This window comes from Polypterus senegalus, chromosome 16 (genome assembly GCF_016835505.1).
Source record: "Polypterus senegalus isolate Bchr_013 chromosome 16, ASM1683550v1, whole genome shotgun sequence".
Taxonomy (NCBI): Eukaryota; Metazoa; Chordata; class Cladistia; order Polypteriformes; family Polypteridae; genus Polypterus; species Polypterus senegalus.
Window position 1 is genome coordinate 22,599,691 of NC_053169.1, and position 16,974 is coordinate 22,616,664.

The window sequence follows — 16,974 nt, forward strand, 5'->3', positions numbered from 1 at the left end:
TAGCCTTTGATTAAAAGAAGAGATGAACCAAAAAGCCATAAATTACTGTAAACGATCAGGAATGAGGTGGAGACCACTCCTTCATGGATCAACAATGGATTCCAGAGATGTAGAAGTCAAAATTGACTTAATTTCTGATTCCACACCTCATCCTGGTGCAACTAGGATCTGCACCAGGAAATGGCCAGGGGCATTAGTTAGAATGATGTAATACAGCAAAGAGAATGGTGTTCCAGATAAATAAAAAGGCCCTTCCTTAAACAAAAGTGCAGATACTTGATCTCTAACTCATGCAAGATTAAGAAAGAAACTGTTAAGTGGCTTAGTTGCTTATTGTCAGAACAGATTCAGAGTATCCCATATACCACACTATATTACACACATACACACACAAAATAAACCAACCCAGCTATGCCATAGTATGAGTTATAGACTATAGCTCATTATTTAACGCTCTTCACTGGTCTCTGTACTTGAGAAGCCCAATCAATAGGTGATACTGGGTTCTAATTGTCAGACTTTAGCACATGTGAATTGGCAGTGTAACTTTCTCCACACTGGTCCTCAGCCCAGCCATCCCACAAAGCCTAACCCATGTTCATTTATGACTGTATCCTAGACCTACTGTAGCCAGAATTCTATCATTAAATCTGCTGATAACACCACCTACATCAAATATGCCTAACCAAAAACAACAGAGACTACTTACCAAGAAAAGATGTGCCTTCCGACACTGTGGTGCCAGGTTAATAATCTATCAATGCCCACAAAACTCAGGAGCTGGTCATAGACTTCAGAAAGCTGGAGACCACAGAATAGCCATGCAAGAATTTCACTAGACCTGTGACAGTACTATTACACTGGAGATCATTTTGCAAGGAAGGTCTGTAGCTTTAGCTTTCCTAGTTACACCATATTGATGACCTTAAATAGAAAATTTTACCAATAAACTTTACTTCAGCTGTCTTAGGAAAGCCCAGGTGTCTATCAGTGCTTACCACCTTCCATAAGTGCACAGTGGAGTTCATCCTCACTAGCTGCAAAACATTTTGACATGACACCCGCTCAGCTCCGAACTGCAAAGCATTACAGTGGCTGGTGAAGGCAGTGCAGGTTATTACTATCACAACAGTTTCCTTTAATGGAGGACATACAAGCTTTAGAAAAACAAATAGCATCATTAAAGACCTCAGCCATCCTCACTTTTCTCCTTCGTGCATTCTGGAAAATGGAATCAAGTGATTTGTGAAGGCTAAAGTACCAAGTTTATGCTCAGTTCAAAATACAACTCAACAGCCACTCCTACAGTCAGCTGCATCAATGCACCTGAGGAGTTCTCTACATTTTAAAATTTGATGCATTTCTTGTTTGTTTTTTATTACACTACCATCATCAGTCTGTGGGAGACTTACAAATAAAAACCCTGCTGTACGATGTACACATGGCAAACTTGTCTCCTTTATAAAAGCTTTATATACAGTATTACAGAGGTGGTGGCTTCCTGGGCCAGAGAACAAGGGTCCCCTACTTATCACAATCTGAATCTCATGCAGTTTTGGTGCTTCATTGTCCATTGTTTTATCCTTTTTGGGAAACAGAGGGTATTATAAAGAGCCTGTCACAATCATTACCAATTTCTTTTTTACTTCAAGTTATTCCTCCTTGAGGAGGATGGAAAGAATGTCCTCAACAAGTTAGAAATTCCATCATCAAATCTCAGTGGATTTCACCACAATCATGAGACAACATATTGCACGACTGCATTTAAAACAAAACTCAAAGGAGCTGGGGAGCCTGCTGGCCCAAGTCAGCTAAATTTAAATGTTTTAATAAGGGCTGCATGGCCCTAGAAGCCATCTGTAGATCTAAATTGACCTGAGCTTATACTCCTCTCTTTCACTGCAGACTGGACTTTACCTGTCCAACATTAGGGGCTGAAATAGCCAGAACCACCAAATTTTATGGTTGAGGGAACCACATTAACCTCTAAAATGTAAACATGTATTTATATTATATCTATAACAATTCAGTAAAATGCAATGTATCTACAATATCAGGATGATATATTGGGACAATGTGGCTATTAGCACATTAAAATTAGCTAGGACTAAAATCACATCCTCTCATTCACACCATTTATTACTACGTGTAATCCTTTGCAGTGCTCCGTGCCAGTCTACTTGGGGTTGGTGGGGACGGACAGACAGATATCTTTTAATACAAGTGACCCACTTCTAACACTTCAACTAGATCAGAACAAAGGGGAAAAAGCCAAGCACTATTTCTTCAGTATTATAAACGGAAATACATTTTCCTTTAGTGGGAAGCAATGGTAGCAGCCTAGCACAAACCATGGCTGCATAAATCAACAGGGCAACTTTTTGGATGTGAACATGTGAGATAAAAATCCTCATGCAAAGAAAACTATTGTTTCGTTACCCCTCTTATATAAATAAATGGGGCATGAGGGAATGGTGGGGGGAAGGCCAAATACAACATAAACCAGCGAGTTGCCACCATAGATACAATTAAATGGTCAAATCTTAAATGTAATACAGGGCCAGGTATACAGGGTATTTTGTTAAAGTAGTATATAACTAGGGTCTGCTGGATAGAGGTTAATTAAAACAAACTAAATTACTCTAACCTAGGAAAGGGTAGAGGAAAGGGAAGTACTGCCATTACTTCGCAGTAGCGTTGATCATCAAATTTCACCAAAACTATTTGTAGCAATGTTGCTGTGATCATGTTTGCCCTGGTTTTTAGATTTAGTGATAATCTGGCTGGTTTAGGAGAACTTTTTACCCCTCCAGCACCCCATGATGCTTTGCAAGGCCAGCGTGACATTCCCTGGAGCTGGAATGGCCAACACTGGATGGGACTGCCTCCCATAAATAATGCTGATCAATGCATTACAGACTCTCTGGACCTTAGGTAGTGACAGAACAGATAAGTAAATAATGCTAAATTTTCAGTTGTATTTTTAAGAAACAAACAAATAATGAGTTCTCTCTGCTTGTGGCCAAATTGGCTGGTCAATCTTTGAGTTTCCAAGTCAGTATAATGGCGCTTTTCCACTGCATAGTACGGCACGACACGGTTCAGTTCAGCTCACTTTTGGGGGGTTTTCCACTGGGAACAGTACCTGGTACCTAGGCCTTTTTTTAGTACCACCTCAGCCGAGGTTCCAAGCGCGCCGAACCGTTACCAAAACGTGACGTGTAAAACTGCTGGTCACTGATTGGCCGGAGAAAATCGTCATTACTGCGTCACTGGCTATTCTTTTCTTTATACACGCGGAAGTTTGTGTCCCGTCTCTCCATCGCTGGACGCAGTTTGTTGCATAAGTGGATGAATGTTTCTTCAGACATTCGAAAGTTCTCCAGCCACTGAGTGTTTGTAAAACCGGGAACAATCACATTCCACCACTCTGAAGCACGGTTAAATGTCCAAACAGATGGTCTGTTGCAGCGACTTTTTTGCAAAATATGGAAGATCTGCAATATACAGAATCAGCATTTTAATGTTACACTGGCAGTTAAGTTCATTTTATGCTTTGCAACAGTGATAAGTTAGCTAGTGATGTGCTTTTTTTAGATGCTTAACCTTGCGCGTCGTCGAGCTAAAGTGTTGTCGTTGTCTGCGTGTTGTTGTAAAAGTTCCACGGTGTCACGGCAGTAGAGGCGGCACAACTATAACGACACGTGAATAATCCCGCCCACTCTAAAGCGGTACTAAACTGCAGTCGAAACGCAAACTGAGCCGAACTGAGCCGAACCAAGGTGAGCTGTACTGAACCGTGCTGTGCCGTACTATGCAGTGGAAAAGCGCCTTTAGAGAATGAGGCCAGTGCCTAATTAGCCACATGAGGATTTAAAAAAAATAAATAAAAAACACAACACAAACCTTGAAAGAGCCCGATTACCTCCTTACCCTCAAAACAAATAAGACTATGAATTTAAAGATTTGTTACTATTGACAAGAAATGTCCACCTTTTTGATAGATGAAAAAGTACAAAGAATCACCACAGACAGTTTGGAGAGCCTTCAGCACAAAAAAAAAAAAACACCCCACACACCCCAGAATGAACCAGTGACTTCAAATCATGACATGCCACTTTGAATTTTCAGCCTTTAAAAGATCTACATTTTTACTAGGATTTTGGCTTTTCTGCTTTGTTTTGATGAGATATGATTGCAAGTCAGACTGTTCTCTGATCTTATGGAGGCACAATAGTACTGTGGCTGGCACTGCCAAGTCCACCTTTTTGGCCACAATAATCATTCCAATATAGGTGGCATAGATTTCCCTAGCCCTCAGGGACACTACAGACAAATGCATTATCATTATAATCCATTTAAATCTAGCTCAGTTAGTCATGCATTGACTGCAATGCATTTCACAGAGTTCGGCTACATTCGCAAACACTTCTGTGATTTTTCCAAACTTAAGGCGAAGCAAACACCGTGGAGCTCGCTCATCACTAGTCAGCAGTTGTTGACAATGTTCAGCTGACAATTTCAGAACCGCTCTACTTATGGGAAAGCTTGCAAGAAACACATTTCTGAGATGTATCAAAGGGGAAATGCAACTAATGAAACTATAACCCATATGATTACATATTTAGAGACTGACAAAGTTTAAGTAGTGAACACAAAAGCAAATGCTTTCATACTGCCATGACCATAGACTAAAAGATTTATGCTCAGATAAAAGAAAAAATTGTGTGCTTGTAAGGAGATCAAATAACTGACTGGGGCTTTGCTACCATGACTATAATCTTCATTGTATTTAGCTACAATATATTGATCTCACTGTAACGGCCTCACTTGAGTATCATGACCATTCACAAGTTGTTATCCAAATCTATCATTATGAAAGCTACTGTAGGCAGCTTGCTGCGTCATCCTGCTTCAAGGTTACTTTTCCAGAAGAAATCATTGGAACAGTAAAAAGTGAGGGATAGAGTGAACTTTGACATCGTTCTTGAGCTTGACACTTACAAGATCACCTCGATGATCACAAACAACTCTGCTTTCTTAAAAAGACTGCAAACTGCTTAAGGCAAACCACCTCATGCAAAGCTTGCAGTGTGAACATTGATTTAAAAAATTGTTCAGGCTGTATGGTTTAACTCCTAGTATGTGTGTACTTTTCATGCAAAATATTGCGCCTTAACCTACGAGTGTTTAAAGTTAACGTTACTTCACTAAAGCAACCCGATGTTCACTGACCTTGGCAATAATGGATGTGTTAGGGGTGTCTTTCCAAACTTTTCTAGATCCTGCAGGGACCAAAGGAGACTTCTTTATACAACTCTCAGTCCAAAAAAATGGGGGAGGGAGTGGGAGGAGCCATTATAAATTGTATCCCCCAGAAGCATGTAACCGATCACTGTTGTGGTTTCAAGGTTTAAGTATTGAGGGATGTGCAAGTAATACAAGGTTATTGGATTAAAGTAATGTTTAGGGGAAATTGATGCCCACCAATTACAAAAAGAATCTAAAATGCTTTTCACGAAAAAGAACCACTTACAGGGTTAAAAGGAATTCAAGATCTTACAACAATTAGGAGGCCTCTTGGTTCCACTTGCTACAGTACAAAGACATTTCAGACAATTGTAATACGAGGTGTGGCAGAAAAGTAATGAGACTGGCAACACTGCAAGCGATCTAGCAACGCTGCGCTGTTGTCCTTGATAGAGCACGTGTATCAGTACCCTCCCATAGCTCAGTGCGAGTTTCAACTCCTTCCTTTAACTACGTGATTTTTGTGACTGCTATTAGCGAAGTTGTGTTTTGGTTGTGCGTCACGCAAAATGGAACAGCGGAATTTGGAGCAACGTTGTGCCATTAAGTTTTGTGTTAAGCTTCGAGAGTTTTTATTAAGACGTCCTTGAAAGGCTCAGAAAAAGGGTCATTCGCGTGAGACCAGACATTGCAGACAAATGGATGCTCCATCATGACAACGCCCCATGTCACACTGCCCTCTCCATAACAGAATTTTTGACCTCAAAAGGCATTCCTGTGGTTCCCCAGCCCCCTTATTCACCTGACCTCAGTCCGTGTGACTTTTCCTAAACTGAAAAATGTCCTCAAAGGACGTCATTTCGGAAAACATCCAAAAGAGTGTAACGGACATGCTGAAGACCATACCGGTTGAAGACTTGGCTGCTACCAACAGTGGGAACAGTCTCCATCGGTGTGTAGCTGCCCAAGGGAACTACTTTGAAGGGGATAACATTGATGTTTGAAAAAAATAAAAACTTTGGTAAATAAAAAATCAGTCTCATTACTTTTCTGCCACACCTCATAGTATGAGGAAGGTCATTTCTGTTCCAGTTTGACTGTGTCCCTGTGCTCAAAACCAGGTCCAAAAAAAAAAAAAAAAAAAAAAAAGACATGGAATAACTAAAGTGGCTTGCAGCCCTAGGGAACACCTTTTGGAGAAAATCGGAAGGCCAAATGTGATCTAGATGTTCTGATCCAACATCTGTACCTGCCCTCACAAATGCTCTTTTGGCTGAATGGGTAGAAATCCCCACAGAAACTATAAATCCTGTGGAAAGCCTTCCCAGAAGCAGCTGTACAAGTGTGATAGTTAGCTGGACACCTATATATTCCTTAAACTAACAAATCACATTCGTCCTTAGTAGGTTTGAAAGGCATTACTGATCACCTACCAAAAGTTACAATACATTAATCCAATTCAAATCTCCTAATCCACTAATGTCCAATGTGCCATGGGAAAAAGTATAAAACCAAGACAAGGCAGACATGACAATTCAGCTGCAGAGCTTTTGTTAGTGTATTTGAAACCTTGAAATTCTAGCTCTCTCTAGTGTGTAATTAGCTATGCCCCGTTATTTCTTTTGGCAGATATACACTCATCATTATAACTAAGCACACAAATACACTGTGCTCAATATGTATACATGTACACACACAGTTACAGCCAGACATTTAGATTGCCCAATAGCTAAGGCACCAACGTTTAATTGAACACTTTCAGATTTGCTCTGTAGCTAACTCAATATAGGCTAGTAGTACATTTACATTTGGAGTACAGGCACCTAACTGGAAGTGTGTTCCATTTTCCTGTCCACATTAACTTGTTAACCAAGCACAGACAAATCTTGTATCAGTCACAAAACACATTAACCAGACCAATCCACTTATCAGTTCACCACCCATCACAATACAGGACTGCAGAAAGGCAAAACTCACCAAGAAAACCACTCCAATGGGTTGTGTGCACACTTCACCCAAGCCAATTTAGTGCTGCCTGTCTGGTCCATGCAATTCTGAGATCAAACTGAAGTATGTGCAAATAGCCAAATTCCACAGACAAAGCTACTTATAAATCACAAAAAATAATTTTCCATATTTCTAGAATAGAAACACTGGCCAGCTATGTGTTTCATTCAGGGACACACAGGTTGAAGACCAAAGACACATGCACTTGAATTTTACATTTTAAAGATTTGCAAAGAGGGAACACTTTTTTTGGACACATTTAACATCAATTCAAGCTAGTCATTCTCATTTAAAACAGCCTTTAAAAAATTGGCGCAAGTACAGCACTACAAATTCCACGAGAACTATCAGCACACAAATTTAGAGTTTTTATGACGAGAAAAGTCATTCGAGGATACAGCTGTTCAAACGGAGATCAGTAAAGAAGTGCTGACTTGCAAAATTATTCCTCAGACCAGATTCAAGAAATTAATTTCTAGTATTAAGCTGGTTAAAGGTTTTTTAAATGTGGAGAGAGAGAGAGAGAGAGAGAGAGAGAGAGAGGGTTAGGAAAAAAAACCAAAAAAAAAAAAACACCCCTCACAGAGTCCCAAGTTCAGCCATTACTTTGTCAAATGTGCATGTGGATTTTCTCCAGTCTCGCTGGATCATTTCAAACAGTGCAGGTTTGGTTGTTTGGCATCTTTTAAAAACGTACACAATAAGAGAATGGATGGGTGTGTGCACGAATGATTGAGCACTGCAACGTTTGGTCTCAAAGTTCTTGTATCCAATTCTGCTGGCATATCTTCACATTCCTCCACCTCAAGTGGCAGATGTGTCTTCAGAAAAATGAATTATACATTTACTAACACCTCTGTGCACAGGAAAAGTTCCTTTACCAAGGTTCAGAAAATGGGCCAAAATTAACAGTTTTATGGTTGATATTGGAGATTAAAAGAAACAGCAGGCCAGGTCAAGGGCTGTATGACAACATTCTGGTATAGTTTTGCCATCTCAAGTTCCAGATGAATACCACTGGAAAACCCTTTGCATATATAACACATAAAACTGCAAATCTTTGTGTGTGAGTGTGTGTTTATATTTGTCTGGTACACAGATCCACACTGTTGGACCAATCTATGTCAAAATTTGCACTCCTCCTTCAATTGATTAGGAGAAGACCATAGACTATGTCCCGACCCAAACTGTTGACCCTTTGGGGTGGTCCCCTCCCCCTTTCTTTTTTACTACAGTTTGAACAACTGTGCGATCTGCAGGCTCAGAGAAAGTGAAACACCAGAACCGGCTGAAGCCAGACTAGAACACAAACAGACCAGAACTTAAAATTACTTATTTAGGCAACAGAGGGTAATACTTCTAATAAAAGTATAATGAAATGAATTAGTAAATAGAAGGGCACAGTGGTTCACACTGCTGCTCTATACTTCTTGCCTTGCACCAGATGCTGCTGAAATGGTCTCTAGCAATCACAACAGCAAACTGATTTAAGTGGGTCTAGTAATGGACAAGTAGATCCATTATAGATTAAATGAACTAGTATCCATGCATTATCCAACCTGCTATATTCTAACTACAGGGTCACAGGGGTCTGCTGAAGTCAATCCCAGCCAACACAGGACGCAAGGCAGGAAACAAATCCCTGGGCAGGGTTCCAGCCCACTGCAGACTAGTATCCATAGTTATGGAAAATATGGTACGACTTGGTTACCATTTCACTCTTGACACCTAGACACCTACACTTCTTTGAAGGACTAGCCAAAAACTTGATTCTATCTTTGGGGGTCGGGGATAGAGGGGCAGGGGAAGAAGATTCCCAAAAAATTTTAATTTGGTGACTAATCGAAGAGTTATCTCTGAACATGTGCCAAATAATGGCTAGGCTGCAAAAAAAAAAAAAACCTTTCAAAAAAAAATAAACAAATAAAAGAACTGTACATTATGAACAAGACATCTGATAAATGAGGAAACCATTCAGTCCACCTAGCTCATTTGTTTAGCCAATAGCTGAGCTATCCTGATCTCAACCTGACATTTCTTAAAGGTTAAGGTTTCTGCATGAACATGTCTACTATGGGTAGTTTGTTCCAGAATTCTACAGCTCTTTGCAAAAAGAGGTGCTTCCTAGGTTTAGTCTTAATTACATCCTCTTAAATTTTATTGGTGTCCTTGAAAACGTGAATCACTGCTTTGTTGAAAGAATCTTGTTGGATCTACTTTTAAAACGTTGTATACCAGGATTAGATCTCCAGTCTCTTCCGCGCGAGACTAAACAAGTCTAATTCTTGGAGTATATCGCAGTATGATAAGTCTTGAATACACCCGATTGATCTCTTCTTCATAGCTTCAAGTCTTTCTTGTAGTGTGGGGACCAGAATTGCACGTCATACTTCAGGTGCAATGTCACTTCTGCATTATACAATTGAAAATATAAATCAAGGGACACATTAGGCATCATGTTATTTATAAAGCCTTTGAAAAGGGGAATTAAAACAAAAAAAAAAAAAAAAAAAAAAAAACACACACTGGAAAACTATCCAATTTATGTCACAGAATAAGCATGTGGGTCATTAACGATCATATATACAGTCTTCCCTATACTTAGAGAAAATTAAACCTAAACCCGTCTTTCAGTCCCACTCATGACAAAAACTACTTTAGATGATCATAGAATACTTCTTCATACAGGCTTCATTCTTACTATAAAATTACGACTGGCATTAGCCAACTGAGAATTTGCATCTAACCATCAATTTTTTAAAACCAGCCACCAGGACCATAAAATTAAAATGGCAGAAATTAGTCTTGGATGACAATTTGGATATGTCAATTGGATATGCCAAATGAAGAAACCCAAAAGTGCCCAGAGAAGACATGCAAAGATAATTAACCCAAAACTCCAGAAATGTGTGGAACACCAACTACTATGCCACCCAAAATCACCAGTGTCTTTCCTTAATTTTTCCCCCTCATTATGCCCTGTAGTCTACCACCTTTCATCTCTCTCAAACAGTTTTTGCCACCCATTGCCATGAAGGGCAGCAATTAGTTCCTCTGTTAGAGAGATTGTTCTTCTTTCAGGAATAAAATTTTAAATAGTAGGAAAAAGTTTATAACTAATGTAGTCTTCCGACTAAATCCCCCCCCAAACCCCCCACCAATCCCCCATGTATTGGTGACGCCAAGTTGCTGACATTTTTACAGACTGCAAATTACATTGATAACCTACTCTAACAGACTCCTTAAAGGGGACTGGAAATAACATGCACATGGTACTGCCTTCTAGGACATTAAAAGGTCTGCTTTATGCATGACAGCAAAGACCCAGCAGCTAAATCACGGGGTTATTTTTATTTTATAATTAAAAAAAAAAAAAAAAAACAAAAAAACACAACACCACACCTCACTCGAGGACCCAGAATGGATCTGCCAAAATTTAGTACTAGTCAGCCATTTCTAAAATTACCTCCAATAAGAACTGCTAATGTTTTCAATATGGGTAAAATTATATATCTATCCAACCCATGCAGAGCAGAAGTTAGTGTTGCTTCCTGACTTCACAACTAAAGAGTGATGTCTAATTTCTAATCTAATATTGGGTGCTCAAGTTCTAAATATATTTCATGGGTATTTTCTGCTTTCCTCATAATGGCAAAGTATGGTACACACCCCTAAACCATCCAGTTCTGCCTCCTGACTTGTATCCTTTTCACAAAACTCTGTTATACAGTGGTTCCCAAACATTTTCTATCAGGCTCCCCTTTTGTGGATACGAATATTTTACAGGGATGATTAAATAAAGAAAAATCATCACTATTGAGCAAGCACTTAATGTCATACCGTGATTACTGGGTAACATTTCGACATCCAACACACCCTATATTTGACTCCATTCTATCCACAAACAATGGGAAGGTGTACTTGGTCCTAGCGCGTATGTTCGGCCTTCACAACACCCCCTGCCCAGGGGGTCCACTTATGAGCCACTGCTATAATGGATAGACATTTATAATGCAAAAGGCTCTTCAGGTACAGCAGTACCCAGGTAATTATATGAGAGCCACAGGCTCTGCAGGTTTTACTACACAAGAAAGATGTTCATTCCCAACTATTATGGCACTCCTTTGATCTAATTGTACTACTTAAAAGATTACACAATTCCATTGTTAATGGAATATTACCATACATGTCATATTTTAAAATTGTAATATAAAAAGGAGTTAATAGCACTAAACTAAGCCCTAAGAATAAAATATTGGTTTGTCTTTGGGGATGCAGGAGGTGAGAGGGAAAAAAAAAAAAAACCCACACAAATCCCACAATAAGTATAACCTAAATATAAAAACACAACCTATAGATATCCAACATGTTCTAATGTAACATGACTTTAAGAAACACTGTTTCTTTTTTTCTGTTGAAAAAAGAAAAAACAAATTGTCCAATTTAACTCATGGTAAAGACTCCAGGGGTCAGCTGCAGTGTACCTAAGGGAGTAGCATACTAGCTGCGAATCAAGACCAGACTACATAGTACAGTACTAAGTGGAGACAATCCTCAGATGCAAGTGCTGCTGCAGTGAACAGCCGAACAAGATCAATACCAAGTGTAGCTACGTTTACCCAAAACTACTAAAGGTCTGCAGTTTTAGTTAGCTTCATAGGATTCTGGGAATAGTGAGACACTTTGAAATGACTCCACAGAAAAAAAATCTTAGTTTTTAAAAGCTTTAGTAAAAATTCAAGTAAAATAGTTCGCACAAAAAAGGTTGGTATTGGAAAGTAAAGTCCTTGCTTAAAGAAAATTCGGTGTATGGCTTTTATCTTGTTTCATTTAAGTTTGTTCATACAGCTGAACCATTTCTAAACAGTCAGAAAACTGTATGCCTAGCCATTTACATACTGCAAATGGGACTAGAAGTCCATGCCAGCAATGAGACTAACTCCAAAATGACCCAATTAAAACAATGTATTACTGGTATAGCCAAGAAGGTTCTATTTCTACATGGGGTAAAGGCAATACCATAATTTATAGCTATGAAAGAAAATTATATTCTATTCAAATTAAGCAAGCACTAATACAAGTTTAACTAAGGCAGTAACTCTCTAAGATTGGCTCATACACTTCCATCCCCTAATTGTTCATGCTATATTTAAACTAATCTGGAGCTAGACTTGTTTTGCATTGTTCCCGTTTTCTCAGCCAGTTGTCCAATTGCCTATTAACAGCAGCACACAAGCAATTAATGACTTTCAGCTGGACATCCCTCACAATTTACAGAGACAAAGCACATCCTACATCCTCGAGTAAACTTAGTAAAAATAATAATTAAAACTACACTAGACTGAAAAAAAGAGTCACTGAAATTATAAATGTTATTCATGTCGAGCAACTGAAAGGCTATGAAATCTATGGGAAGTATACAGGAAGAAATGAAAATGAAAGGTAAACAATAGTAGAGTTGTATGTCAAGTATAATTGTCTCTCAGCAGCTCATCAATGGATGGATGACCTACCATCAAGGTGAACCTAGTATTTGCAAGAAAAAAAATAAAAAGTAATGCAGGTGTTGTATCAAATTCACCCCCACCCCCTTCAAAATATGCAGAAGGGGCCCCGAGTTGCCTTGAAAGCTTGCATATTGTATTCTTTTTAGCTAGCCAATAAAAGGAGTCATTTTGCTTGACTTTTCATTGCATCTTTAAAGTAAATAAGTGCTATTGATTCATTCTGTAATACTATTCGGAAAGCCTATAGCAAATCGTAAGATCGCATTCATTTATATTTTACGTGTTACTGCATTGAGTGTTACTTCACTGTAGCTGCAACAGGTTTATATGATGTTGAAACATCATCTCCCACCACACACCTTTCACTCCAGACTTGAAGGTTAAAAATCAATGTCACCGAATACATTCTACAGTAGATTATGCACTAGAAATTTCACTCTTACTTTTCAGTTAAAGTTGTGAATTTAAGGTTTCACCTTCTCTCATTAGCGTCAGCATTTTGCGGTTTAGGAGGTACGTCAAGCTCTTTCACGCTATACACGTACATGGCTAGTTGTACATTATAGCACCTCAGTCTAATGGAACAAGCGACTACTGGCTTAAATCTCTGGGGAATAGAGACGAGTGAATGTTTCATTCATTATGGACCCATCTTTTCCTTATTACCTATAGGAAGTCACCAAAGTGTATAAAATACCTAACCAGAAATTAAACAATATTTATAAAGAATTCCTCATCACAGCACAAACCTCACTATAGAGCACAGGCACTTTAAAATGCATAGTGTGAGAGATCTCATATCAGATCTGGAAAAAAAAAACTCCATAAGGAATACAGTATGAAGGAATCTAGCCACGTCTAATAATTCACAGTGTCCAAACCAGAGGATGAACGACTTCTTATCAGAGGCTCCCACTCTGCATCTTTTTACTGAAGACGAACATAAAATGTATGCTGATCGGTATTTTTCAATTTCTTGTATTATGTAATATTTTCATGCCCAACAGTCTTGACTAAAAAAAAAAAAACACACAACACACTGCAAGGGCACGAATCGCCAAGGGTTGTCTCATATATACAAAGACCAGAGAATTAACGGCAGAATTAATGACAAAAATAGTGACAGAATTAATCTACAGATCGCATTTTATACCTCTAGTCACTGTGGGACTAGTAAAATTATCCCGATTAATTAATTGGTGTATTTAGTTTTAAATCTGTTTGCTTTGTTCCGAATCAGAACATGATTCGCTAGATTTTAATTCCCGGTTAGTTCGGTTGCATTTCACACTGCAGACTGTTAGACGAAAATACCAATAAACATCCAGTGTGCGTGTCTTGGACTTTTCAGTGGGTAGAATTTTTTGCCTTCGAAAAAATTATAAATGGCCAAGAACAGTTGGGTTTCCACATTTCGCTGCATTTTCAGTGGTTATCTGGTTTAATTCACCAAGTACAGCTCTACGAGCACAAATTATCTAAGAACTTGGACTACTTGAACTTTATGTCCTATTCCACATGGTATGAAAACGGCATGTTTCAAATAGGCGCGTGAATACAGTGATGTGCTTCATTTTTCATTTCACTCTATGATGATGTGTATTCCACTCCCAAGTAGTCGTCATATAAACGTAAAGCTGGTTATCCCAAATGCCTTCTTCTGTCAGAACTCTGGTAACTATTTGCTAATAATTTTCATTTTGGAATGTTTAACATTTGCTACATATGCCAATGTTGGTGTGCCGAAAAGCGATCACACTGAGATGACGACCCACCTCCTCGCAGCACTATGGTTATTGGGTTTGATCCTCAATTTTACAGGGCATACTGTGCGTTTCTCTCGACTGTTGTATGTGTTTTGATCAATCCGAACAGAAGTGATATGTAATCCAAATTGTTTTTTTTAATTAATGTACGATCGCGGGGAATATATCAGATTCCATTTAGGTGCTAGGCTTGCTCTGACTGACAGGTAATCAATCATACAAGTAGTTTATGCGAGCAGTGTTTTGTAGATATGTGCGTATTTTTTATTACCTTTTAATTGTTTTTTTAAAATGCTTCACGTTAACCCTTAACTTATTATCCTGTGAATGAGATCCCCACGCTTAGAATACACAACTCAGTGCGGACAGTTTCACCCATAATGCACAGTATTTCACGTAGTATGATTAGTCTCGGGTCGGATCACATTCACATTGGTTCGCTTGGAACTGCGCCGAGAGCACTCTTTCCAACGGGCATGGGTCCGGTTGTTTTCAGAACTTCTGGGGAAATCGCACCACACGAATTAAATGTGAAAACGCATTGTGCTAAAGTAATGATGACGGCGAAGAGTACTGAATCCATGTCTTATTAGGACCCTGCTTAGTCCGCTCCTCCCCTCTATCAGCGGCCCGAAGTCAGAATCAGTCAGTTCGCTAAAGAAGTTGCTTGCAAAAGACGACTTTCCCACAGACAGAATAAAAGAGCGATTATACGATTTAAAACATTACTACGCATGTAAATCAAACGCCCCTTCCAAACCCCACCAGAAAAAAAAAACAGTCGACGTATACAAATCGCGCATCGCCGCAGATGCGCGTTAACCGCTTTCACGTGCACACGTATCAGATTTGGAGCTGCTGCCCTTTTAAACGCCCCCAGTCCACCCCAGGACGGGATTTTTTTTTTTTTTGGACACGTAATCTTTGATTCGGCTCACAGCGTTCATTCATTAGCTAGCCAACAAAACTTTTCCCGACTATTCACCATTAATAATACTTCAAAAGTACGATTTAAGGGGACATAGAGGAAAAGAGTAACCCTACATCAGTAAAAGTTCGCATTCAGCTTAACATATACGTGCACAATAGCTTTTTGTTTTTAACTTGAGTTCTTATTGCGAATGCGATACCTCGTAAATGCTATGAACCCTTTTCTTTTTCCTCTCACCTATGTATTTTTTTGGTTTTATTTCATTCTGCATACTACATCGGGGGGGACGGACGTACATCTTTAAAGTGTGAAAAATTCAATCACTAGGAAGTATTCCAGCTATTTTCCCCGTTAGCTTGAAAGCAAATCAGGCCAAGTTTTTGAAATCTTTTTCTGACACCTTGCGACTATTCGATTTTAATAAAAAGCAATAATACGGTTTACGAGACTTTGTTTCAACCTTTCATTTTCGAATACATTTCTCTTTAATTTGCCCCTTTAACTTTTTTATAAATCGATTGACTCTCATCCTCGCCAAAACACGAGTTCATCGTTAATGCAGTCTTACCTTCCTCTGAATACAACTGCGGTACGTTAAAGTACGGTAAGATGTCGATCCTTTTCTTTCCTTTTTCAGGTTTAACTTTTTCCTTGCTTCCCCAAAAACCTTTCCCTCAGTCTCTGCGCTGTCTGGAGTCGTGGCACTTTCTTTCTCTGAGCTGGCAAAACGCCGGTCCACAGTTTAGCATACTTTCCACCCCCGCCTACAGAATTACCTTCTAATTGGTTTAAATTTATGACAATCAAGTGCCAGATAACCAATCATGGAGCGAATTGGTGTCGATTCTCAGGAGAAATAAATAGAAAAAGGCGGTAATTGAAGGCAAGGAATCCTGATGAAAAGCATTGTGGGATTTGTATTTTAATAGACTCTGGAAAGTTGCAAAGACAGACTTTGCAAAAAGAAAAAAAACTACAAATCCCAAAACCACCAGTATTTTAAAAAAGTTTTTCGAGTTTAAAAAGACGTGGATTTTTTTGCAGTTATGGTTACAAAAAAAGCTGTGTTAGCGGATGCGTGTTTGCATTGAAACGTCACCCTAGCAATATTTGTTCAATCGATTTCTTGTTTACCAGTAACATGAAACTAGAAGAACATTTAGAAAAGAAAATGAAGATCGAACTACGTGAAATTTTAAAAGTTTTTTAGAGTTTGTAAAAAATGTTGGCGTTATGCATGCTATATTTGGATAGTTAACTGAAGACCCAAGAATAATAGTGACTGAAGATGACAGATTGATGTTGGATGTATTGTATAAGTGTTCATTCATCTCATCATCTAACATCCTGTCAGATTTACAAAATAGGAGATGGGCTAATAGTTGTTAATTTGTAAATGAGAAACATACGTCAATGCTAACATTACTGCTTCAAAGTGTCTGTGTGGCTTTAACTCAAGCTGTGCTGTAATACTTTCTGTAACATCTCAAATATTTCTGTGTTTGGCAAACTG

At 38.8% G+C, this 16,974-nt stretch overlaps 1 protein-coding gene across 3 annotated transcripts in view; it reads right to left on the reverse strand.

Moving 5' to 3' along the window:
• Positions 1-16,235, reverse strand: part of LOC120516759 (ribosome-binding protein 1-like) — a 92,612-nt gene extending 76,377 nt beyond the window's left edge. For 2 of the 3 annotated variants that reach the window (XM_039738673.1, XM_039738672.1), the window contains exon 1: positions 16,030-16,235. The gene's annotated coding sequence lies outside the window, so the exon portion shown is untranslated. The remainder of the gene's footprint in view (positions 1-16,029) is intronic. The other variant, XM_039738675.1, reaches the window with a different exon arrangement.
• Between the last annotated feature and the right edge of the window lie 739 nt (positions 16,236-16,974).